The sequence below is a fragment of the Sus scrofa genome, chromosome 2 (genome assembly GCF_054392235.1).
Source record: "Sus scrofa isolate SSC_HxYL_T2T_F1_AM1 chromosome 2, Sscrofa_HxYL_maternal_Yorkshire_Landrace_v2.0, whole genome shotgun sequence".
In the NCBI taxonomy this organism is placed as follows: domain Eukaryota; kingdom Metazoa; phylum Chordata; class Mammalia; order Artiodactyla; family Suidae; genus Sus; species Sus scrofa.
This window is the reverse complement of record NC_139384.1, coordinates 102,432,165-102,456,626: the sequence shown is the minus strand read 5'-3', so window position 1 is coordinate 102,456,626 and position 24,462 is coordinate 102,432,165. Positions and strand designations below refer to the sequence as shown.

Below are 24,462 nucleotides of genomic sequence, written 5' to 3'. Positions count from 1 at the left end.
TACTCAGTGGAAAATTCTGAGGTGTTTTCCACCTGGTAGTTCAGCCAGCCCCTGGTCAGATGGAGCCTTGGTTCCTCCACATAACAAGCGGTGAACACTCACTGATCAGGGATGGTTTCTTGCTTCTCTCTGCTCTCTCTCTCTCCATGATTACGGTTGGTTTCTTTCTTCTCCTCACTCCCTCTCTCCTTACTCCCTTACCCATGTCTACTGGAATACTTCACAGTTTAACCACCTACTCCCAAGTCCTTGTCCCAGAGTCAGCTTTTAAGGAGCCCAAACTACAATACAAATTGAACTCAAGGTATCCTTGGGTCCAAATAAGGTAGCTTTTGAATTGCAACAAAAGGGTATAATAAAAAGTGGGCAAAGACTCTTCACCAACTCTGCAAAACTCTTTCAAACTATGGCTCCATGAAGATTTAAGATGGTCACCAGCAGAGAAATACTTGGCAGATAGAAAAGAGTCCATGCACAGCAGTTCCAAAGAGTGTCAAGATTCAATATGGGGTGCAGAGCAGAGGCAGCACACACCACCCCACTGGGTCACAGGTGCCACTCACCAGCTGAGGGCTATGAATCGGTGAAGAAAAGTGGCAGAGAGGATATCCCACAGGAGGAGAGTAATAAAGGCATGTTAATGTGGTTGTATGCTTACTGATGTGTTGCTTAGGTAATGAGCATTTTTAAATTAAATACTGCAAAAGGAAAAAAAACAAAATCTGACACAGAAGTAAAGATATTCTCTAACTCTTTATGGGTCAAGGCAGTTATAGTTATTTCTTCCCTGTTGGCAGGTTTTAGGAAATAAATTTCCAAACAGAGCACAGACTGCATAACACAGAGGGCTAAGAGAATGAAAATGAAATGGAACAAGGATGAGAAGTGTCACCAAGGGAATTCTCCAAACTGAACTTTGAATGAGGGCTTAACTTCAAAGTTAATGTAAGGAAAACATGCAGGAGGTTAAAGGATGTCCATGTAATAATTAAAACTCCTAGAGAAGTAAGGTGAACTACTGGCATATAAGTTTAGAAATTCTGATTTTTGAGAAGAATATTACATTCAGGAGTGTTAAGTTTTAGGTAACAAAACAAGGACCCAGAAGCCAAAGAGAAGATGATAAACACATTTCACTATACAAATACACAAAAATAAACCAAAAAGTGCACTGGAAATATATTAAGATGCTAGATATATTTGTATATAAATTATGTTACTATTTTTCATAACATATCCAATTATTTGAATAAAAATATTACAATATTTGGTTATATTGAGAGCCACATGGTACTGATACTAAAACAGACATACAGACCAATGGAACACAATAGAGAACCCAGAAGGAAACCCTGACACCTATGGTCAACTAACCTTTGACAAAGGAGGCAAGAATATAAAATGGGAAGAAGACAGTCTTTCAGCAAGTATTGCTGGGAAATCTGGACAGCTGCATGCAAATCAATGAAACTAGAACACACCCTCACACCATATATGAAAATAAACTCTAAATGGCTTAAAGATTTAAATATAAGACAAGACACCATCAAACTCCTGGAAGAGAACATAGGTGGAACATTCTCTGACATCAACCTTACAAATGTTTTCTCAGGTCAGTCTCCCAAAGCAACAGAAATAAACCAAAAATAAACCAATAGGACCTAATCAAACTGACAAGCTTTTGCACAGCAAAGAAAAACAAAAAGAAAACAAAAAGATAACTTACAGAATGGGAGAAAATACTTTCAAATGGTGCAATTGATAAGGGCTTCATCTCTAAAATATGCAAACAACTTATACACCTCAATAGCAAAAAACCCAACAACCCCAGTAGAAAAATGGGCAGAAGACCTGAACAGACATTTCTCCAAAGAAGCTATATAGATGGCCAACAAGCACATGAAAAAAATGCTCAACACCCCTGATTATTAGAGAAATGCAAATCAAAACTACCACGAGATACCACCTCACAACAGTCAGAATGGCCATCTTTAATAAGTCCACAGATAACAAATGCTGGAGGAGGTGTGGAGAAAAGAGAACCCTCCTGCACTGCTGGTGGGAATGTAAACTGGTACAACCACTATGGAGAACAGTATGGAGGTACCTTAGAAAACTATACATAGAACTACCATATGACCTAGAAATCCCACTCTTGGGCATATATCTGGACAAAACTTTCCTTGAAAAAGACACATGCACCCACATGTTCATTGCAGCACTATTCACAATATCCAAGACATGGTAACAACCCAAATGTCCATCAACAGAGGATTGGATGGAAGAAGTGGTATATATACACAATGGAATACTACTCAGCCATAAAAAAGAATGAATAATGCCATTTGCAACAACATGGATGGAACTAGAGACTCTCATCCTGAGTGAAGTAAGTCAGAAAGAGAAAGACAAATACAATGTGATATCACTTATATGTGGAATCTAACATAAAGTGCAAATGAACCTTTCCACAGAAAAGAAAATCATGGACTTGGAGAATAGACTTGTGGTTACCAAGGGGCAGGGGGAGGGAGTGGGATGATGGGGACCTTGGGGTTAATAGATGCAGACTATTGCCCTTTGGAATGGGTTAGCAATGAGATCCTGTTGTGTAGCACTGGAAATTATGTCTGGTCACTTATGATGGAACATGATGCTATGAGAAAAAAGAATGTATACATGTATGTGTAACTGAGTCACCATGCTGTACAGTAGGAAAAAAAATAATGTATTGAGGAAATAAAAATTTTAAAAAAATTTTAAATGAAAAAAAAATCTACCATAAAAAAGAGCAAAATAATGCTATTTGCAGCAACATGGATGGACTTAGAGACTCTCATACTAAGTGAAGTTAAGTCAGAAGGAGAAAGACAAATACCATATGATATCACCTATATTTGGAATCTAATGTATGGCACAAATAAACCTATCTACAGAAAAGAAACAAACTCATGGATGTGGAGAATGGACTTGTGGTTGCCAAGAGGGAGGGGGAGGGAGTTGGAGGGACCGGGGGTTTGGGGTTAGTGGATGCAAACTATTGCATTTGGAGTGGATAAGTAATGAAATCCTGCTATATATATATAGCACAGGGAACTATGATTAGACATAGTTCTATGTGATGGAACATGATGAAGAATAACGTGGAAAAAAACTGTATGTATACATATGTATAACTGGGTTACTTTTTGTTGTTGTTGTTGTCTTTTTTTGTCTTTATAGGGCCGCACCTGGGGCATCTGGAGGTTCCCAGGTTAGGGGTCCATTCGGAGCTGTAGCCGCCAGCCTACACCACAGCCACAGCATCGCAGGATCTGAGCCACGTCTGCAACCTACACCACAGCTCACAGCAATGCCAGATCCTTAACCCACTGAGCAAGGACAGGGATCGAAACACACAACCTCATTGTTCCTCCTCAGATTTTATTCTGCTGCACCACGACGGGAACTCCTAACTGGATTACTTTACTGTACAGCAGAACTTGACAGAACATTGTAAATCCACTATAATAAAAATTTTAAAAACAAAAAAATAATAAAATATTTGGTTATAATAAATATAATTTGAATATGAAATAGTTAATATAAAGAGCTTCTATAAACTAACAAGTGAAAGATAAATATCTACTTTTAAAATGGGTATAAGATTGGTATGTACGCAATGGAATACTACTCAGCCATAAAAAAGAACGACATAATGCCATTTACAGCAACATAGATGGACCTAGTGACTCTCATACGGAGTGAAATAAGTCAGAAAGACAAAGATAAATATCATATGATATCACTTACAATGGGAATCTAATGTACAGCACAAATGAACATTTCCACAGAAAAGAAAAGCATGGACTTGGAGAATAGACTTGTGGCTGCCCAGCGGGGAGAGGGAGGGAGTGGGAGGGATCAGGAGCTTGGGATTATCAGATACAACTTGGAATAGATTTACAAGGAGATCCTGCTGAGTAGCATTGAGAACTATGTCTAGATACTTATATTGCAACAGAACAAAGGGTGGGGGAAAAAAATGTATACATGTAAGTGTAACTTGGTCCCCATGCAGTACAGCAGAAAAAAAATAAAATAAAAAATAAAATAAAGTAGGTATAAGATTAGGATTAGACAATTCACAGGAGAAATCCTAAAGCTCAATCCACGGAAAAGGGATTTTTTTCCCCCATAGTCCTTTATCCTCTCTTTCCCATCAGCACCTTGCTGCTTCCTTGGCATGGGCCCTGACCTAGGCTGTCAGTCATTTGCCTGCCCCTGATGATTACGTCAAATCCTGTTTGTGGGAGGAGGATGTTAAGGGAATCCTACTCTTCTTGGTCCTGCATCAGGGGGAAAAAGCTACAAAGCAAGTTTATTTGTTTACCCTTAAGATTTACAGACTCATGGACATAGAGAACAGACTTATGGTTGCCAAGGGGGAGGTGGAAAAGAAGTGGGATGGATGGGGAGTTTGGGATTGGTAAATACAAACTTACATCTAAGATGGATAAGCAATGAGGTCCTACTGTATAGCACAGGGAACTATACCCAGTCTCTTGGGATAGAACATAATGGAAGGTAGTATGAGAAAAAGAATATATACATATGTACGACTGGGTCCCAATCTGTACAGCAGAAATTGACTCAACACTGCAAATCAACTATATCCTGGTTAAAAAAAAGATTTACAGTATCTTACATTATGATTCTAGTTACTTTATTGACTCTCTTTTCTCCATCTTACTAAGAATGCTACCAGTGTCTGCCTCTGAGCAATTCCTATGATATATTTTTTCCTAGCTTTAAAATAATCTATTTTATCATCAAGAAAGCATATGGGGAAAGGAATGACACCCTGCTACATTAGCATCAAAATCCCTAAACCACTAAAAATTTTAATAAATGCACATTCAAATTTTATGAGCCAGATTTGTAAATCATTTTAAGGCAGTCAATATATTTAATTCCCTTTTTTCTTTTATTCCTTGATTATTATTGATATTATCATTATTAATGTATTTGATGTGACAGAAACAGATGTGGATGTGCACCAAAAATCTGCCACAGGTTGCAGGTTCGATCCCTGCCCTTGCTCTGTGGGTTAACGATCCGGCATTGCCGTGAGCTGTGGTGTAGGTCTCAGACGCGGCTCGGATCCTGCGTTGCTGTGGCTCTGGCATACGCTGGCAGCTACAGCTCCGATTCGACCCCTAGCCTGGGAACCTCCATATGCCGCAGGAGCGGCCCAAGAAATGGCAAAAAGACAAAAAAAAAAAAAAATTTGCCACAATGACTGGCTTTGTCCACTTCCTCTTGAATTTTTAATATCTTCAATTGTGTGTATTTCAAGATTCAACATTCATGATTGAGATATTTTCACAGTGGAAGTATAATATTTTGTCAACATCCTTAAAATTTTTCCTCCCATATTATGAATTTTGTATGGTGTTTTGTGATGTTAATGTCAACAACCCACTGTCCTTCTTTTGGTGTTTGCGTGGCATACTTCACTCATTCCTTTATTTGTTTAGCCTTCCCATTTCCAAGGAACTAACTGGTCAATGGTGCCCACACAGTCTCTGCAAATATTTGCAACTCCAAATAACGAACAAAAACAGGTCTCCCTTTTTGAAAAGGAGCTGATGAAGAAAAAATACCCTTTCATTTTTTTGGACAGAGCATCCAGTTGGTCATCAAGGGCAGGACAGTGCTGGTGGGAAGGCAGGGACCTCTTGCTTTGCTGAGTGCAGTTCTGGTAGTCCTTGAACTTGTCAGCAGTCATTTAATAATTATGTGATTTGGGGAAGATTCCTCATCCCCTCTGTCTCTTAGGTCTACCTCATCCAGAAAATGAAGATGATGACAATGTGTAATTTCACGGATAGATGTGAGGATTAAGTAGGTTAATGTATGGAAAATTGACCAGCGCCTGGCATACTAAGTATTCACAAAATGTGAGGTAACATCATGGTTCCTAATGTTACTCCTGTCACAATATTTGCTCCATCCAACTATTTTCCACTTTCCTTTCACCTCAGGAGCTGCCTGCCCCTGGTCATGTAGGGGGATCTGTGGCAGGTTAGAGCGGTAGTGCTCAGAAGGAATGTGAGCCCGTGGGCTTGACATTTTTAAGTTTTAACTAGACAGAAAATGTGGTGTTGGCATCATTTTTTTTTTTTTTACAACATAAAAAGATATATGGAAACAAACACCACTCCTCCTCAAACAAACAACAGGGTCCTCCTCCCTTCCCCAAGGCAAATTCAGTAACCAGTTTCTTGGGGAGCTTTTCTGAAGCCTTCCATAAATCTCTAAAAAGAAGAATGGTAGTGTTTCACCTTTACATGCTATTTTGCACTTAATAATAACACATCTTGCATATGGCATAGATTTCCCTATCATAAATATATCATCATCTATTTAACCTGCAGTCTATGGATGGACATGTAAGGTGTTCCCCAGTTTATTATTTTGTTTGTGAAAAGAAAAGTCACAATGAATATCCTCGTATATGTGGATACATTTTCTGAAGAGTAAGTTTTTAGAAGTAGAATTCTAGGCCAAGAGAATTGCATATTTTGGTAAATATTGCAAAATCACACTCTCTGGAGAATGTACCAGTTTCCATTCCCACCAATAGTGTGTGAGGGTAGCAAGCTGTCTTCCACACACATTCTCAAAGCATATTAGCAAACCTTTTTCTCTTTGCCAGTCTGATGACTAGAAACAGTATTTCATTGTAGTTGTAATTTACTTGTCTTTCATTAAGAATGAGATTTGGGGTTAGCAGACACAATTTAGAATAGATTTACAAGGAGATCCTGCTGAGTAGCATTGAGAATTATGTCTAGATACTCATGTTGCAACAGAACAAAGGGTGGGGGAAAAATGTATACGTGTAAGGATAACTTGATCCCCTTGCTGTACAGTGAGAAAATAAAATAAAAATAAAAATAAAAAGAATGAGATTGGGTATGCCTGCATTTACCACCATCATCTAACAGTTGTGTTAGTGAGATGATGTATGAAAACGTCTGAGTCCCTGCTTAGCTGTGGGTTTTGAAAGTCTATGGTTGGCAGCCTGAGCCTTAGTTTTTTTCTTGCTCATCTGTCTCTAATCAGAGAAATATTTTAAAAAATGAAAGCTGCAGGTTTCTTTAGCCTAATCTTTTGTTTCTCTTATTTCACCCTTTTTTAAAAAAACCAATTCAATAATATTTCTAAATTGCAATAGCCGCAAAAGTTCTCAGGGAGTCTTTTACCTTTCTATTAATTTTCTTTTCTGTGAAAATATGCTAAGAAAATGTAAAGAAGGAAATCCTTTTCTGCTTGCCTACAGCAATTTAAAGGCCAATGATGAATGGTTAGCTGGGAGAGGAAGCCTCCCAAAGCAGGGGGAAAAGGATGATTAGGTTCTGTATTTTAAATTAGGAATATGTCTGCTGAATACATAAGCAATCAGATACCCATGCAAAAGTAAGAGGAGCTAAAGATTAATCCATTAATTACAAAGGCAAGCACAAAAAAAAAATGAAACTTTTCTCGAAAGAATAAAACTTTCTTTAAAAAAATGATAATGTTTAAGTCATTCTGCTCTAAGTACTAAGTATAAATAGACTTGGAGAATAGACTTGTGGGTGCCAAGGGAGAGAGGGAGGGAGTGCGATGGATGGGGAGCTTGGGATTAATATATGCAGACTATTGCCTTTGGAATGGATAAGCAATGAGATCCTGCTGTATAGCACTGGGAATTATGTCTAGTCACTTATGATGGAGCATGATAATGTGAGAAAAAAGAATGTACACATGTATGTGTTACTGGGTCACCATGCTGTACAGTAGAAAAAAAAATAATGTATTGGGGAAATAAAAATATAAATAAAAATAAAATAAAATAAGTGAACAGGAGTTCCCATCGTGGCGCAGTGGTTAACGAATCCGACTAGGAACCATGAGGTTGCGGGTTCGGTCCCTGCCCTTGCTCAGTGGGTTAACGATCCGGCGTTGCCGTGAGCTGTGGTGTAGGTTGCAGACGCGGCTCGGATCCCGCATTGCTGTGGCTCTGGCGTAGGCCAGTGGCTACAGCTCTGATTCGACCCCTAGCCTGGGAACCTCCATATGCCGCCAGGAGCGGCCCAAGAAATAGCAAAAAGACAAAAAAAATAAAAAAATAAAAAAAAAATAAGTGAACAGACACAGGTTCAGATAAAAAAAAAAAAAAAAAAAAAGGACTATGTATTTTCTGTGTTAAAAACTGAACCACAAAATGAAAACAAATCTGAATATGGTATTTGCAAGAATCACGGAGTGCTCTTCAAATGCATTGATATTTATAAGCGGATATTTCTCTTTATAATCTAAATCTTGCAAAGATGTTCTAAAGGCTCTATTGTTATACTTCGTTGCTCAGCTACAGGATGTGCAATGATGATACCTGAATCAATGGGTTGTGCTGGACAGTTTTATTGCTACATTAAACTGGTCAGCAGCACATTTCCCCTCAATGTTTTTTGTTTCCTACAATTACATCCCTTCCTTCTCTACTGAAAAGCTTCTGGCTTAATCTAGCTTTTCCAAAGTGATTCATCCTAACCTTTACCTGGAATTTCTATAGAAAGTAAAATATGCGGAGTTCCCGTCATGGCTCAGCAGTAACGAACCCAACTAGCAGCCATGAAGACTCAGGTTCTATCCCTGGCCTTGGTCAGTGGGCTGGGGATCCAGTGTTGCTGTGAGCTATGGCATGGGTCACAGACAGAGCTTGGATCCCATGTTGCTGTGGCTGTAGTGTAGGCAAGCAGCTGAAGCTCCAACTGGACCACCAGTCTAGGAACTTCCATATGGCGAAAGTGCAGCCCTAAAAAGCATACAAAAAATAAAAAATTTAAAAATTTAAAATTTAAAATATTCCTCTGAAGATGCAATGCTGCATGAATTTTATTTGTAATGAGAATTAACAGATCATCAAAGTATTACTTTGACTACCATATTTATATATGGCAAAATGAAAATTGTTAAAAACAATGTTATGCAATATTAATAAAACTTAACAAAGGACCAAGTTAATCTAATGAACAGAGCAGCACCAGACCAGGCCACATGGCCCAATTTCTTTACCAAATCTCTACATACCTTTCCTTTCATATCCTAACAATTTTTTTTTGGTTAGGTTACGGATCAAGCCTGCGTTCTCATGGAGGCTAGTCAGATATGTTTCCACTGAGCCATGACAGGAACTCCTACACCCTGACAATTTTGACTCAACATGATTTTTTCAATAATCACTCATCTCTTTCCCAAAACTGTAATAATCAACACTAGTGGAGAAAACACTTGAAGGAGCATCTCTCTAGTACCTTCATCTTCTTACAGAAACAGCCTTTCTCCTTCATACACATGAACATCTTAAGAAGAGCCACCTTGGTCAACAAAATCCATCCTAAGCCCTGGATATAGAGGTAGGCACCTGACACAGCTGGTTTTGGATTTGGAATCAAAGAAATAATCAAGCAGTTCTGCTAAGAGATTGAGTTTATGAGATATAAAGCTAGAAAGCTATCACTGGTAACAGAAAATTAAAGGGAAGAAACATAAAATCACCTGTGACTTATACCAAAAGAAATGAAAGAGATGGGCACATACAGGCTATTTTCAGATGGATGGATCAGGAAAGGCTCATAAAAGAACTGGCATTCAGCTGGACCTAACACAAGGGAAAGAAATGAAAATCCATGCTTTATGTGTGGCAGAGGGTGCTCTGGTGCAATTTGGGGACTTTCTCTCTTGTTTTCCCTTCTGGAAACCCTCATTTATAAATCAGGAAAAAAGTTATTTGGATATATGTGTAAGTATGTGTATGTGTATATTTATAAATAAAGTTGTATGATTAAGAATGTACACTACATGTGGTACTGGTGTCACAACAGACAGACAGACCAATGGAACAGAATAGAGAACCCAGAAATAAACCCTGACACCTATCGTCAATTAATCTTTGACAAGGGAGGCAAGAACATAAAATGGGAAAAAGAAAGTCTATTCAGCAAGCATTGCTGGGAAATCTGGACAGCTGCATGCAAATCAATGAAAATAGAACATACTCACATCATGTATGAAAATAAACTCAAAATGGCTGAAAGACTTAAATATAAAACAAGACATCACCAAACTCCTAGAAGAGAACATAGGCAAAACACTCTCTGACATCAACCTCATGAATATTTTCTCAGGTCAGTCTCCCAAAGCAACAGAAATAAGAGCAAAAATAAACCAATGGGACCTAATCAAACTGAAAAGCTTTTGCAAGCAAAGGAAACTAAAAGGGAAACAAAAAGACAACTTTCAGAATGGGAGAAAATAGTTTCGAACAATGCAACGGACAAGGGCTTAATCTCTACAACAAAAAAGCCAATGGAAAAATGGGCAAAAGACCTGAATAGACATTTCTCCAAGGAAGATATACAGATGGCCAAGAAGCACGTGAAAAAATGCTGAAGCACATGAAAAAATGCTCAACACCCCTGATTATAAGAGAAATGCAAATCAAAACTACCATGAGATACCACCTCACACCAGTCAGAATGGCCATCATTAACAAGTCCACAAATAACAAGTGCTGGAGGGGGTGTGGAGAAAAGGGAACCCTCCTGCACTGCTGGTGGGAATGTAAACTGGTACAGCCACTATGGAGAACAGTTATGGAGCTACCTTAGAAATCTATACATAGAACTTACATATGACCCACAATCCCACTCTTGGAAATATATCCAGACAAAACTCTACTTAAAAGAGACACATGCACCCACATATTCAGTGTAGCACTATTCCCAATAGCCAAGACATGGAAACAAACCAAATGTCCATCAACAGATGATTGGATTAGGAAGATGTGGTATATATACACAATGGAATAGTACTCAGGCACAAAAAAGAATGTCATAATTCCATTTGCAGCTACATGGATGGAACTAGAGACTCTCATACTGAGTGAAATAAGTCAGAAAGACAAAGATAAATATCATATGATATCACTTATAACTGGAATCTAATGTATAGCACAAATGAACATTTCCACAGAAAAGAAAATCATGGACTTGGAGAATAGACTTGTGGCTGCCCAGCGGGGAGAGGGAGGGAGTGGGAGGGATCAGGAGCTTGGGGTTATCAGATACAACTTGGAATAGATTTACAAGGAGATCCTGCTGAGTAGCATTGAGAACTATGTCTAGATACTTACATTGCAACAGAACAAAGGGTGGGGAAAAATAATGTATACATGTAAGTGTAACTTGGTCCCCATGCTGTACAGGGGGGGGGGAAAATGTACACTACAGATTTATTCTCATTAGTCAAAAGAAATGTGAATATATATATTCACATGTGTATATATAGAGAGACATAAAAAAGTATTTAATAATATTTACATATTATAGCATAAAATGGTGAGGGGGGTCATGAAAATAGTATTCCAAATACTTACATTTCCTTTAAAAAATTTTCCCAGCATGTAATTTTCCCAACATTTATTTTTTAAAATGTTACCCATGAACACAATGTAGAATAGCTTATTCTAAAAAAACACCATGCCTCTGACCTTCCATATGCCACCACTGGCTGATTTTTCAGAGGCAATCACTTTTAAATTGTTTACCAGTTTTTTGGTTTTTGGTTTTTGGTTTTTGTTTTTTTGGCTTTTTGCTATTTCTTTGGGCCGCTCCCGCGGCATATGGAGGCTCCCAGGCTAGGGGTCGAATCGGAGCTGTAGCCACCAGCCTACACCAGAGCCACAGCGGGATCCGAGTCGCGTCTGCAACCTACACCACAGCTCTCGGCAACGCCAGATCGTTAACCCACTGAGCAAGGGCAGGGACCGAACCCGCAACCTCATGGTTCCTAGTCAGATTCGTTAACCACTGCACCACAACGGGAACTCCATGTTTACCAGTTTTTAAATTTTAATTTAGCGTAATTTTCTTAAATTGCTTCTTGATCTTTGAGTTTTAGACACTATTGACTTCTCTTTGTGTGGACAAGGCTCCCATCACCTGCATTCATACTTCCATTTCCCATTTGCTCAAGATTTTCAAAACATAACTTTTATTAGATAGTTCTCATTTTTCAGCAGTAGTATACTATTTAGTATACTATGATTAGTTTGCCTTTTCTACATAACATTTATTGTCCCTACTGTTAACAAGCATCTTATTTTTGTTTTGTTCCTCAGCAACTTATATTAACTTCTCAACTCTTCCTCCACTCATTATTTAAATCCCCTCTAATTTCAAACTTTTTAGGCACTTATACTTATTTTCCAGAAAAAAAAATTTCCTAGAACCTTCTAATAAGTTTCAATAAAGATCAATTATTCTTTTGAATTTTTTCCTGGAGATTCCTTTTGCTTCTGTCATGCTGGATGTCTTCCCTGGATCCTGTGTTTTCTGATTCTCGGTTTAGTCCCTTATTTTAGGCATATACATCACTAATATCCCTTAGCCAGTGGCAAGGGAAACATGGGTGCAAAAACGTGGTGGGCCTTGCATTTCTGGAAATGTCTTTAATCTATTCCCAATCTTGAGTGATAGTTTGGATAGATTAAAGCCATTTTCTCATCAGAATTTTTAAGTAACTTGTTCTCTCTCCTTGTCTACAATGTTGTGAAATTTCAGAATAGTTTGTGTAGGTATGAGGCCTTTTTTTTTTCATTCCTTCTATCAAACTGAATATATATTTTAAAATCTAGAAACTCAACTTAAAATGCTGAGCATTTCAGAGTTATTTCGTCTATGCTCTCCCACTTCTGCCCTCCCCCTACTCTTCAGATGCTGAACTTCCTACATTCATCCTCTTGTTTTATTTAATCATTTCTTGCATCTTTTTTTTTACTATTTTCTAGGGGAATTTTTCAACTTTCCAACTCTTCTACTAAATACTCTATTTCTATTTTTTTTTTAATTCCCAAGAGCTCTTTTATATTCTATGAAAGTGTTTATTTCATTTTCCTGGAGTTCTGTTTTTACTTTATGGACATATTTTCTTGATACTTTTGAGTATTTTGAAGATAAGTGGATTTGGGGTCATTGGTGTTTTATCCTTGTTTCATAGTAACTCTTTCCTCCAAGTTACTCTTTTTATTTATTGTTTTGTTTCTTTGTTTTTGGTTTATGTCTTTCACATTGGAGGCTTTCTCAAATACTTGGTGATCCTGGACTGCTCAAATTTATGACTGAGCCATAAACTGTTGATTAGAAGGTCTACATGTGGTGGAGGAAGATGGGTGTTGAATGCGGATTCCTTTCAGTGTTGCCTGCCTGAATTAATCCACTTGGGATGGTCAGCATCTTTACTTGGGAGATCAATCAGATTCCTCAGATGCAGTTTTAATTCTTGCCTGAGGATATAAGCCTAATAGCTTAACTTGGCAACATAGAGTACATAAATCTTCACTTTATTCCCTATTTACATGGAGCATTCTGTTCTAACTGTGCTTTAGACGAGAAATAGGACAGAGAGACCTTCTATAAAGAACAAAGTGGCCACACTGGGGAGAAGCCGTGACAAGCCTCACAGAGAGGAGGAAAGAAGAACTGGAGGACTAACTTTCTTAAACTTTAACCTAGACCCACGTTTTTAGCCCACTTGTATCTCTACTCCCAGCATGATCCACCATCAGAGCTTCTAGAGCCTTTTGCAGGGCCCACGGTGTAAATCAGTTTGCTCTTGGCTTTCTCCACTATGATTAGGACTCAGCTTGCTGAGGTCTGCTAAGTCAGTTATGACTCTTCCATCTGTTTTTCAGCTCCCAACATTTCTTCCAACATTACTGCCACCTCTTCTTCCCTTCTCATTGTCCTTGTTTAATTATGACCTTAAAAAAAATACCTTTATAGTTATTTTATTGCAGTTTCAGGAGAGTGAAGAAGCTAATGCTTGTTCAATTCACTGTGTTTAACTTTCCAATTTGCATCTCATAATGCACTTTTATAGACTTTAAAAACTGAGACTAAGCTAGTCATGTCTGCTTATTTACTGTAATCCAAAAACACTTGATTTTCTAGCAACATGGTTGGGGTCTTTTTCTTTTTTTTAACTAGATATAAATGGAGAATGGGCAATACAAATCCACTTTTTTTTTCAGCTTATATAAAATTTTTGTTTTTATTTTTATTTATTTATATACATAATGATTTTTATTTTTTTCCATTATAGCTGGTTTACAGTGTTCTGTCAATTTTCCACTGTAGAGCATGGTGACCCAGTTACACACACATGTATACATTTTTTTCCTCACATTATCATGCTCCATCATAAGTGACCATAGTTCCCAGTGCTACACAGATCTCATTGCTAATCCATTCCAAAGGCAATAGTCTGCATCTATTACAAACCCACTTTAAGGTAATTTTTATAAGATAATTTAATTTCTGCCCTGGAACCAGTGTAAATTGAGTTTAAAACACGTACTTTCAAAAATGTTGAATATTTGAATCCTAACCTTTGAAATCAATGTACTGAAAATTTTCAATTTTGGAGTAAACAGAACAAGAGTTAAAAAAAAAGAAAAAAAAAGAAAAACACAATCAAAAAAAATAAACAAAACTTGATCATCTATGCGACCTGAAAAATCTACCATTCGCAAGTTCTCATTGTATCCACTAAGGCCCAGACATTTAAATTAATTGAAGACCTGCAACCCTGTCCCCATAAATTATATTAAGAGATTTAAATTTCACGAAGAAATGAAGGCAATTCTCCTTACAACTAAGCACTGTGCCATCCATCTTAACACTGTAACTTCTTTCTTGACATATTAATTTGAGGAACTTTTAGAACAGGTTTTGCAATCTTCTTGTTTGAAAAGAATTCCTATAACTGTTTTTATCTCAACCCAAGGTGATATACTTAGTGGTCCATGAATATTTACCGGAGTATAAGACTTCACTAAATGACTCAGACATCAGAGAAGCAGCTTTCCCATGTTACGGATAGCCAGACCATCCAAGCAAAGACCTCTTAGCAAGTGGGTCATCACAACACAGTGGGGCCAGAGAGGAGCAACAGTTCTGCTCAGGCCATGAAAGTGCCTGTTGGAAAGGTCTATCTCAGGAAAGGTTGGTGATCAAATGCAAGGATTTTCTCAGCAGTTCCCATCACTTGGTTCTAAATTATATTGACTATTTGTATGACAGTAAATGTCAGAATTTTTAACCAGTGCAAGCCAACATTCAGAGAGGTAAAGAGGCGATCGCTATACAACATTCTCACTGGCCAAGGTTAAGATAATCAAATGTTCTGCAAAACTGTCCTAACAAAAAGCCATTGTATGTGCCAGAATCCACAGGGCTATACCTGCCCTTCAAAAACTACGCCCCCTATCAGGTGGGAGCACACAGAAACCTCTGGGAAAGAAAATGTTTTTCACAGTTTGGAATCAGAGTCCAAAACCATCTTTGATGTTTTAAGTAGCTGACTATTACCAAGATTCCCCGGGGTACTCTTGGAGTCATTACATGACTACGGTTCTAGAATCAGAGAGACCTGTACTCAAATCCTGGGCTTGCCACTTACTAGATGTGTGTATATGGTGAAGTCAGGTAACCTTTTGTGGGTAATAAAATGGGAAGGGAGTATTAGTTAGAATTCTTGTAATTGTAAATGTCAGTAATGCTACTAAAATTGGCTTTAAAACATTGAGCAATAGATATAGATATAGATAAAATATGTTCATACACTTTTTTGGCTCTACCCTCCTCAACTTGGCTTCCTTTGTAGGAAGATTCTTCCCATGAAGTAGCAGAGATGGGCACTTCCAAGTATACACACCCTTAACATTAGACACTTCAGACAAAATGGCAAGATGTCCTCCAAGAGCTAGATAATCTCCAACATGGATTCGGGATAGCTTTCCTTGAGTTCTGTTCTTTCTCTTAGGACAATAACTTCAGCTACTGAGATTAGTACAGTGGGGCAGATTTGACCTCTGTCACCTTGCAGTGAAGGTGCAATTTCCTTCCTGCACACCTGAATTACATGGGGGTAGGGGTAGTTTCTGAAAAAAAAAAGACTAAAGCAGTTGAAAAAGTAGGAGATGTCCACAGCATGGGCTATTCATGCCTTACTCATCCCTATTTTACAGAGTCACAGTGACAAAAAAGCAAGATAATTTCAGCAAATTACCTGATACAATGACTCTCAGTGATTATATTTTAAGAAGCTTACTTACATAGATAAGCCAATTCAATCCAGGCATTTCACCTACTGACTTGAAAGTTATATTTTTGCCTGTTTCTCAGCCATCTCTCAAGCTTCTAATCAGAGGCTGTTTCTTTAATTTCTAAGCACATGATAAACATGATCAGTTAAAGCTAGAACTTTGAAAGAAATAATCAAAAGTTCTTACTCCCAAAACCAAGTCTGAAAACCTAAGCAATCAAAATATAGATTGCGAGCAATACACTGAAGTGCTAAAAAGTCACATACCATCAAGGAACAGAAAATTGGTCCACTTCAAAATAGGGAGCATCACTGAAGCAGTCAACTTTAACCTCCACTTGAACTGGCTTAGACAGAGGCCATAAACAGCCATGGAAATGATTGCTGACTTGGTGTGTTATAAAAATGTTCTATGGAGTCCTGAAAATGAAATCTAGATGTTAAAACTCTATGTTCTTGTTCTTTGAGCAACTATCGTAAGATCATAAAATTAGAGACAGTGATATTTTTCTAAGGTCATTGTTCATACTACAAGAGTGGGTTGTACATCCACGATTTTAACTCTTTAGAGGTCCTCCATTTGCTCATTATAAGATGATATTTACCCAGTATTACATGGCTGTGATATAACTTATGAATGACCTTGAATCCTTATTTGTCTGCTACAAGGAAGGATGTGGTTAGTTATGTTTTAACTGACTTAAGATTCAGTTGCCTATGCACTGTAATCCACTGGGATTTCTGAGGCAAAGACAATGATAGAGTTTCAGAGATAAGGAATCAGACCACGAGAGAACACTTACTAGTTTGGTTTGCCTGGAAAAGAGAATGAGTGGGGAAGAAGAAAAAAAAAAAAAAAAAAAAAAAGAGGCTATGGGAAATATGCATGGAACATTTTAATGAATATTGATGATGCAGTTCAGAGAAAATTGGATTCTAATAATTCTGCTTATAGATAAAGCTATACAAATAATTTTCAAAAGAGGATGCTATGGATCTTTACAACTACAAGGTGGCTGTAACTCAATGCTGCTTTCAATACATAAAAAAGTCAAAATTACTTCACTTTTGAGAACAAAGGGTTTCTCTGTCAGCCACTGCATTATTTTCTGGTCATGCTCTCCTGCACATTTTTGCAAAAGAATAGTATAAGTACTGCAAATTATGTGAACTGCTTTTTAGAACATGAATTCCATTTATTTAAAAATTTTTGATTTCATGCTGAAATGTAAGCAGCGTGGCATTTCGCATTAAGCAGTTGCTGTCATTATATTAGTTTTCTTACTGCCAGCTACCAACCCTTGCTTTCAAATGCTGAAAGGAATCTATCTACTCTTAGCTTAATTGTCAACACACACAATTTGGAGGTGGGAGTGTAGGGAGAAAAAGATCACATCCCAGGACAACAGCGCCACTCTCTTTCTGACCAAAGTCTTTTCATTAGTTTTGTTGGACCTCCCCCACCAACCTGACTATGTGTGACTTTTAGCCTTGGAAACTTCTTCAAACCTTCATGGACTTTAACAGAGAAATCTTACGGGGGAGTCCCTGTTCTCAGATGGTTAAATCTGGCAGGTTTGCATGTGGTTATACAATGAAGAAATTTGTTTTGCTGATTTCCTTTTGTGCATGATGATGTTATATACCAGAGATAAAAACAGCCTGAACTCTAAAGACCCTGAGAATTTGTCAAAATTGTAATAGACTGAAATGCACACCAGCATTCAAGTGGGGAAAAAACCAAGTACACATGTCATCAAGAAGAATTCAGGCCGCATTATGCAGGAAGCTATTCTGAATAATAACTTTCAGAACCACTCATGGAAAGAAGGAAGGTAAGTAGATGACATAATCTCCAGATAGCAATCAGTAAACTGATATGTTAAAACTTCCTATTAACTGTGGAAAATACAAATAAACTTCTAGCCCTCAAGTACCTTACCATCTAAAACTGGAAATAAAACATATATTAAAATATATAGGAGTTCCCGTCGTGGGCAGTGGTTAACAAGTCTGACTAGGAACCATGAGGTTGCAGGTTCGGTCCCTGGCCTTGCTTAGTGGGTTAAGGATCCAGTGTTGCCCTGAGCTGTGTTGTAGGTTGCCGACATGGCTCGCATCCTGCATTGCTGTGTCTCTGGCGTAGGCTGGAGGCTACAGCTCCGATTAGACCCCTAGCCTGGGAACATAGGCCAGTGGGAGCAGCCCTAGAAAAAGGAATAGCAATTAGTTAAGTTGGATTGGAAGGGGGAAGGTTTGTGTGAGAAAAGTAGATTAGCTCCAAAGGTATATAAAAGGTAAATTGTGTGACCCCTCCAATGCAACATAAAGGGATTTAATCCCAAAGGCAAAGGAGATTAACCTTAGAGAAGACTGATGTACACAGGCTGAACTGGAGGAGGGAAAGGCTGAGAACATGGGGAGCATAAACTAATCTTTGTGTGGGTCTTTCAGATTTGGTGCAATTGATCTCACAGTGAATGGAGCCAGCCTAGTATCAGTGGAAAGGGAGAGGAAAGGATGGATGCAGGAGATAGGGCAAAGGAATGTCTGATTAGAGGAAAGAATATCAGACTTTGTGCGTCTGGGTGACTGGAAAGTGCTGATACAGTAGCAAAAATATGACATCAAAGGAATGGTTTGTAAAGGCAAAAGAGAAGGGGTTTGGTTTGAAAAACAAGTTTTAGCACTCATGTCCAGTGAGAAGCCCAGATGCCAGAAATGGAGAAATAGATTGGGTGTCTGCCTTCCTAATAGGTGAAACCACAAGTGTAAAAAGAGGCCCCAGAGGAAGTGGGTATAAGGAACAAGATGGAACCTGTGGATTATCCAAGCCTCAGGATTCCATGGTAAACAAAAAAGAGGCAGTAGTGAACAAAGAGGCTTCATTTAAGAGACAAAGAAAGGGCAGAGCAGACCAGGACAATGAGCTGGGATGGGATGGAAACCAAGGGCAGAAGCCATTTCCAGAAGGCAAGGCTCAACTTTGCAGCCACTTGTCCTGGGAACACCCATTACAGGTACTTTGCCCCATGGGCTCACCTATGCCAGGGTCCAGTGGGAACATGCATTCCAGGGAGTATTTTAGGCCCATTTGCCTGTGCAAATAAAGCCACAATTTCTCACTGTCCTTACCTAGAAGAGCACCAACATTTTGATCTCAGTAACTGTGAATGAAAGGAGGAGAGAAAAAAGGAAGGGGGAGGGGGGAGAAAAGATAAAATAATAAATATAAGATGCTAAAGAAGGGTTAAATAGCATGAGTGTTGTCACTTTTTTTTGTCTTTTTGCCTTTTCTAGGGCCGCTCCCACGGCATATGGAGGTTCCCAGGCTAGGGGTCTAATCAGAGCTATGGCTGCCTGCCTACGCCAGAGCCACAGCAATGCCAGAGCCTTAACCCACTGAGCGAGGCCAGGGATCAAACCCGAAACCTCACAGTTCCTAGTCAGTTTCGTTAACCACTGCACCGTGACAGGAACTCTGAGTGTTGTCACTTAAAAGGAAAAAAAAGAAAAACAAAAAAAACTAAGTCTTCTGAAAGAGCATCTGTGGAAGAAGAAAGACACTGCATTAAGTTGTCTTAATAGTTACGAAATCTGCATCTTCACTGTAATAATTCAGAAGAAGAAATCTAAGAATTTCCTATAGCCCGATATACTCATCAGTGTTTCTGATTTTACTGTTATGGTGCCCTTTATCTCAAAACATACAGCCCTAGCCAATGTTACCTAGTTTTTATAGACTTGATTTTGTTTAAGTAAAAATTAAGGGAGTTTTTAATCAGTACTTTACAAAAAGTTTTCTTTTTATTAATTTCGAAGTGCTATAATGACCTGAGCAGTCAAATTTTTGCCCAGTCAAAGCAAACAAACACCAACAGCTTTCTAGTTGAATAGCCACACTGTTGTATCTTTAAACATTCACTGAAAATTTTTCAGGCTTGGAATTAAGCTGTTCAGTGTCTCTCTCCCCCATATGACCTATAATAATTAAAAGCTCAATTCCACTTTGAGGAACATTTAACACCATCTTCCTCGCTTTCTTCAAATAATAAATGTGATTGCTAAATCAACCATAGACTCATAAAGCTAAAAGAAATCTTGGGATCATCAAGTCCTAGAAGCAGAATAAAGGATATTATCTAATCCTGTTTAATCAGAGACATATATTCAATAGTTTTTAAAATAACTTCAGGCTTTCAGTATCAACTGGCTTGACAATAGGCTACCCTGCCAGTTATTACCATGTGGGCTCCTTTCTACAATTTCCTTAATCCCACAGCTTCTCTGCTTATAAGAAAAGAGACAGAGTTTTCCTAACACATATTGTTATGTATTATATAAATGCATCCATCCATACATAAGACAGCAAGAACACCTATGCCAGTTAAAACCAGGTTGGGCTGTAATGAATGAAGGAATCCCCAAATCCCCAAAGAACAGCGCTTTACATTAGCTTTTTATTTTTCTCATATGAAACTCTAGGGATGGCAGTTCAGACAATTAAGGCAGCTATGATCCCAAACTTCCAACTTTTGATTCACATTACATGGTCTACCTTTCTAAAATCTCATATTCCAAGATGACTGCCTCAAATTACATTTCCCTAGATACATGTGGTTTCTAATATCCTATATCATGAAGAATTCTGTAATGATTTGTTACAGGTAAACCTTTGTTTCTATTTCCTCAGACTCAATTCCTAGCACCAAAATGTCATTCAGAAAAGGTGAAACAAATTATAACTTTTCCAGCAGCATGTAACAGTGCCCCTTGAGCCAACACACACTCTTGACAAAATTAAGTGTATCATTCCTTTGGTTATTCGACAGCTGAAAATGTTTTTTGGTCATTTTAATTTGTACTTCTTTGGTTTTAAGTGACCCTAAACAACATTTGTGCCTATTAACTACTCATATTGATTCTACTGCAAATTGTTCTGATACCCAGAGAATTTGAAGCGATAATTTAAAAATTATATGAAACATTAATTATAATTATGTATTATTATAAAATGCTCTATAAATATGAGATGCCATTAGTGTTTTATTAATAGTAAGAATGGCTTCCCTTCCTTTAGGATTGTTGTGCAGATCAAGTAAAGTACTATATGTGACAATGCTTTGAAAGCCCAATATATGTGGAGAACACATGTGAATATATTCAAAAGTTGCTTAGTGAGTTGATTGACCAACTCAGATGACAGATGGGAGGAAGGAAGGTGGGAAATCAGTTTTGCCACTATCACTTTATTCAAGTTCTATCTTCACACTGAGGTGGATTCAGTAATATAGCAAAAAATAAGTTTTCTTAATAAGGTTCCCCTCACCCCCCAAATCACCATTAGCAGGCAGGAAAATAGATGTGAGGGAATAAAACTAAGGTTTAGAAAAGAAATGAGGCTACTGTCCACACTTCTAAATAGAAATGATCACTATGGGGTTTTAAAAGTGATTTCACCTCTCCTCTAAGAGAAAACAGAAGATAGGACAAAGGAATTCCCTTAATATCCCTTTTCTCTCTTTTTATCTTACTCTACACACATCATTGTTTGCCTTCTTCTGTAGTTAGGATAGGAGAGGTCCCTCTACATTCCCCCTGGAACCCCTTTTCTGGCCAAGGCTGCAACTAATCTGAAAGATTTTCTCTCACATAGATTCTTCGAGCTAAATCTCACTATAGACCAGGTAACCCCATTCACTATTAACAAAAACTAAATTCATCAATATTTTTCCACATTCCCCCCGCACTCAAGCAAACATAGTATATACTAACATTTTGCCAAAAACTACACATCTTTTTCATGTGTGACAATAAACATTAAAATTGCATATCATTCATGTTAATAGGATATGCAGATTTGGAACACAAAGAAAAGAGGTGATGGCAATATTATCTTATTCATAAATTTTAATATATTCTGATTATGCTGTTTATTTCAAAGTAGCATGAACTATGTTGGCTTAAATTATATGTGACTTCATCAGAATTTGAATTAACCTATCAGACTTATACTATTATTTCTATGCATGGCTTCTTTTTTTGTATTACTTGACTTGTCATGGTTGCTGGTTATTTTGTGGGCTTGGTAAGATATAAATGCAAAAGAAATTAGAGGATAAAAGACACTTACAAAGCAATCCCAATATTAAATATGCCTCACAGGAAATGAAATGAATAAGTGTTTCCAAAAATGAATATTCTTAAATAATTCATCATTATTTTTCTGGAGAAAAATCCAACATAATTTAGTCCTTGGCTACTGAAAGTTATATGTTCCCGTCTGAGAGCAATGAAGTGTTTCCTAAAGAGCTTTGGATCTGAAGAATGTGGAGCACAGTATCTGCAGGCAGGGTGATTTTTTTATGCAGTTGGGAAAAAATAAGCACAATGATTCAAGTGCCATCTATAGGAAAAATTCAAGTATGGTAAGAAGTCTTGCAGTGTTGATTGATAAGTAACCTTTTGGTAATATATTTCTTATGCAAAATAAGTTAAGCCTTTAGGCCTTCATTCTGAAATGATTAAAAATTTCTCATGCAAGGAAAGCTCTGGACTTTAATTCTGACCTCTCCTGCTGTTAGTGTGGGCTTTGTCCATAGATTGTCTCCACTCTGGGTCCATCACCATGATGGAGTGTGGCTGAACATCTGATGCATTAGTTGCAATCTTTTCACGCTGCGGATGTGTTATGAGTGCTGCCGTTAACAGCTGTGATTGTTGTTTGTAATTATCACTATTTTCCTCATAGGTGGTCTCTTGCTGCTACAGCTTCCAAGCAATCATCTGCAATGTTGACTTCTCTTAAAGCTGTGATACTCAAGACTGAACTGCCTCCCACTTTATTCGTCTCTTTTGGTTAAAAAAAAAAAAAAAAAAAAAAAAAAAGAAGAAGCTTAATGACTACAAATGTCAAATGTGTATTGCAGAAGCTGATGCCATATGATATGTGAAGTGGGAAATGTTGGCTGGTACTCAGATGTTTAAAAAAGATAAATGTTTGATATTAAACTGAGGAAGGACTAAAGCTAGGATGACACAGTCCCATCTTGACTAAAAATTCTGATTGGTAGTAGCTGCCTTTGCTGCTAAAGATTGTGAATCTACATTTAATCCTGAAAGAAAAGCAGTTAATTATTAATTAGCAGTGTCTATCAGCGCTAGGTGGTGATTCAGAACTATTCACCTGGACTAAGGGTTTCTAGACAAATCCGATTGTCATTGAGAGCCATTATCTGTGTGATAAATTACTTTTAAAATCCAGCAGTAAGCAGTGTAATATATACAGGTATAGGTTAACTCTAATCCTCTACGTGGGGCATTCATTTGGCATTTGAAATAGATTCAAGAGGAATCCATACTCAAGAAGTGCACTTCAAATATTTTCTCAAAATCGTACAAGAAATTTTGCTCATCACAAAGAAATCTAGCAGTACTTTTCACTGCTGAAATGCATGGTTTCTGAACTATATGATCAGCTTAGAAAGAGTATATGAGACTAAATCAAGAAAGCGTAAAATTCAACAAACTCAAATTGGGAATCACTGGAGAGTTAGGGTTCCAATGGCTGCAGGCCACTCCATTTCAAAGATAACTTTGTCATTTGACCCCAGTATAAGTGTTGGCTGACCTTGACATCAGAATATTGTTGCACTGGCCTCTAGTTGATCTTTTAATAGATGCCTGTCAGAGGCGCTGACAACAGAGATGAACGGTCCAGAAGTAAAAAAGAACAGATTATATGACTGTATTTGTTCCTGTTTGCCAATAAATGTTACTACATTAGGCAGAATTGGGGTCGAGGTTAAGACTTACTTTCATTATAAAATATCACCTGACAACATGAAGGTGGGAAGGGAGCATCTTGCCCCACACACATGCCTATTCATCTGTTTGCCAGACAAACTGGATTAGATTCATTCACAAAAAAGGTTACTCTTTTGTTTGAGATGGTTTATCCTATCTCCCTACTTTTCTCAGAAACAATTTATGGGTAATGTTTTGTCGAGAATTATCTTCTCCTCCACCATCCTTCCCTATACTTGTTTCTTGCTACTTTTTATCCATAGCAGTTAATGAGGCATTTTAATAGAATCTAAATTCCAAATGAAGTAATGACAAAATCTCTTCAAGGTTTAAACTCACAGAAGTTACAGTTACCAAAGTCTTTCTAAGAGCCTCAATGTGCTCAAGGCATATCCATTATTTGCTTGCAGGCTAAAAGGTCAATAATCTGTCATTTGGCAGGTGTCAGAGCCACTTGAG

The 24,462-nt window shown here is 37.8% G+C and overlaps 1 long non-coding RNA gene across 6 annotated transcripts in view; it reads right to left on the bottom strand.

The window, feature by feature from the left end:
* Positions 1-24,462, bottom strand: part of LOC102165705 (uncharacterized) — a 231,981-nt gene that overhangs the window by 147,316 nt on the left and 60,203 nt on the right. The gene's annotated exons all lie outside the window — the stretch shown is intronic.